Source organism: Vigna angularis, chromosome 11 (assembly GCF_016808095.1).
Source record: "Vigna angularis cultivar LongXiaoDou No.4 chromosome 11, ASM1680809v1, whole genome shotgun sequence".
NCBI lineage: Eukaryota > Viridiplantae > Streptophyta > Magnoliopsida > Fabales > Fabaceae > Vigna > Vigna angularis.
In genome coordinates, this window is record NC_068980.1 from 11,615,174 (window position 1) to 11,618,171 (window position 2,998).

At 37.9% G+C, this 2,998-nt stretch overlaps 1 non-coding gene across 1 annotated transcript; it reads right to left on the reverse strand.

Moving 5' to 3' along the window:
* Positions 1-474: 474 nt before the first annotated feature.
* LOC128194860 (small nucleolar RNA R71) lies at positions 475-577 on the reverse strand. Its single transcript, XR_008246309.1, has one exon. It is a non-coding gene; the product is annotated as a small nucleolar RNA R71 (small nucleolar RNA).
* Positions 578-2,998: the final 2,421 nt, after the last annotated feature.

The following is a 2,998-nucleotide window of genomic DNA, read 5'->3' on the forward strand; positions in this document are numbered from 1 at the left end:
CCAGAGAATCATCTGCTATTTCTGAAGAAATTCTGGACTCATCATCTGGTCAAAGAAAAGAAGAAATGGAAGATAATCGCACTGGAGAAGGTTCTGGGCAAGGAAGACGTACTCTTGCAGATTATAATACTTTCTCAGGACCTCTCCACTTCAACAGTATTGCAAGACCAGTGGTGAATGCTGCTAATATGGAGATGAAGCCAGCTCTTATTCATCTGGTGCAGAATAATCAGTTTCATGGATTATCTCACGAGAATCCATACACTCACTTGGCTACTTTCATGGAGATCTGTAATACAGTGAGGATTCACCAGGTTCCAGATGAAGCAATCCGACTCAGCTTATTTCCATTCTCATTGGCTGGTAATGCAAAAATGTGGCTGAATTCTTTTCCAGAGAATAGTCTGACAGTCTGGGATGATGTGGTTGCCAAATTTCTGAACAAGTTCTTCCCTCAGTCCAAAGTCAATAAGGGAAAGCAGGAGATCTCTTCTTTCCAACAGGATGCTGATGAAACTCTAGGTCAAGCATGGGATAGATTCAAAGGCCTACTGAGAAAAACCCCTACTCATGGATTTGATGAGCCTACAATGTTAAATCTGTTTCTTGGAGGGCTGAAATCTCAAACAAAGTTAATGTTAGATGCATCAGCTGGAGGTAATATCAGATGGAAGACACCTGAAGATGCACATGAACTGATTGAAAACATGGCTGCAAATGATAATGAAGTTCAGAGTGAGAGAGCTCAATTTCAACAAAAAGGTGTTCTTCAACTTCAAACTCAAGATGCTTTACTAGCTCAGAACAAGATTATGACTCAACAACTTGAGACATTAATGAAGAAGTTATCTCAGCTACCTAAAGAACTGCAGAATGTTTCTCAATTTCAACATCAGATGGTTCAGAGTTGTCAATTGTGCGGAGGAGATCATAATAATGGTCAATGTGTAGTGCAAAGCATGTCTCATGAAGAAGTACACTATATGGGAAATCAAGGTCTTCAGACGAACTATGATCAACGTCAAAGTTTTAATCAAGGATGGAGACCTCATCCGAGTATGGGACAAGCTGTTCCTTTCAATAGACCACCTCCACAGAACTTTCAACAACAACCTTCTCTGACAGAAAGAACTTCAAAACTGGAAGAAACTCTTCAGCAGTTTATGCAGGTATCAATTTCCAACCATAAAAGTACAGAAGCCTCACTTAGGAATTTGGAGATTCAGGTGGGTCAATTAGCTAAAAAGTTGGAAGAAAAACCAGAGAAAGACTTTGGGGCAAACACTGAAGTAAATCCAAAGGCAGACTGCAATGTTATTACTACAAGATCAGGAAGAATTCTAGAAGAAAGAGGGATTGAGAAAAAAGTGAGTGAAGAAAAAGATGAGATGAGTAAATAGGGAGATGAAGAAAAAGAGAGAGGGAGAGAAAAAGAAAGAACATGTGTATGAGAAACCTCTTCCATATCCAATGGTTGTCTGTAGAAAGGATAAGGAAAGACAGTTCCAGAGTTTCATTGATATTTTCAAGAAATTGGAAATCAAGATGCCTTTATCAGAAGCACTGAAACAAATACCTGCTTATTCAAGATTCATGAAAGATTTGCTCACTAAGAAGAAGAAGAAGTATATTGAGGAAGAAACTATAGAAGTACAGGGCCAATGCAGTGCTATCATTCAGAAGTTGCTTCCTCCAAAGTTTAAAGATCCAGGTAGTTTTACAATTCCATGCACCATTGGTGAACTGGCTATTGGGAATGCGTTAATTTATCTTGGAGCCAGCATCAATCTTATGCCTCTGTCAATGTTTAAGAAGATTGGAGAATTAGAGTTGAAGCCCACACGCATGACTCTACAATTGGCAGACAGGTCGATCAAATATCCACAAGGAGTAGTAGAAGATGTTCTGGTAAAGGTAGATAAATTCTTATTTCCGGTGGACTTTGTTGTCATGGAAATGAAAGAAGATACAGAAATTCCTCTGATTCTGGGAAGGCCATTCATGAAGACTGCTCGAGTGTTGATTGATGTTGATGAGGGAAAGCTCAAAGTGAGAGTTGAGGATGAAGAAGTAAATTTCAATGTCTTTGAAGCAATGTCTCACCCAAATGATGAAGATACATGCTTTCTAATTGATGAACTTGAAGAAGTCTGCATGATTGCACAGAAGACGATGCATATATCCTCACCTCTTAATCTGGATGTTTTAAAGGAGATTCCATTTGAGGAAGAAGAGAAAAGAGAACAGAAGTTGCACTTGAAGTTGCTACCTTCACTTCTGAATGATGTCAAACCCTTGGATCAACCACAGAGTGCTTCTTAGTGTCAAGCTAAAGACGTTAAACAAGCGCTTACTGGGAGGCAACCCAGCTTTCTAACTCTATCTATTTATGTTTTCAGTTCTTTTGGTTGTGTGGATTGAATCTGAATATGTCTGGTTGTGTGGATTGAATTATGTTTCTGCAATGATTTGATTGTGAATTGTGTGTTTGAAGTGTGAATTTGAATTTGGAATTCTGTCCATGATAACTGGCATGATTGTGAGATTGTTATTGAAAAATCTGAGTTTTAGAACTTGTGTTATGGTTATATATGATTTGTTCTTGAATCTGATTGATTGTGACCCAGAAGTTGAATATCTGAGTGTACTGAGAAAGCTTTGAGAGCAAGTGAGAAGTTGTTATTGCTATGAATTTGGTTTTTGCATAATTCTTATTAACACAGATACATTCTGGTTTAGAAATGAGAAAGGCAGTTGTTGTTGTTGAAATTAGCTACTTGGCCAGATGACTACCCATATGTGAATATTCATCCATTGTTATCCTATTTGAACCTTATATATATTTGTTGTGAACCCTGAGCTTCTTACAGAACAATCTACCTTATCCAACACTCTAGAAGAAGAGAACAAGAAACATATTTGTCAAGATGATAGGTAGAAATTAAGTTTGGGGGAAATCATAATCAGTTCAACCTTAAACTGATGAAAAAAAAAGGGG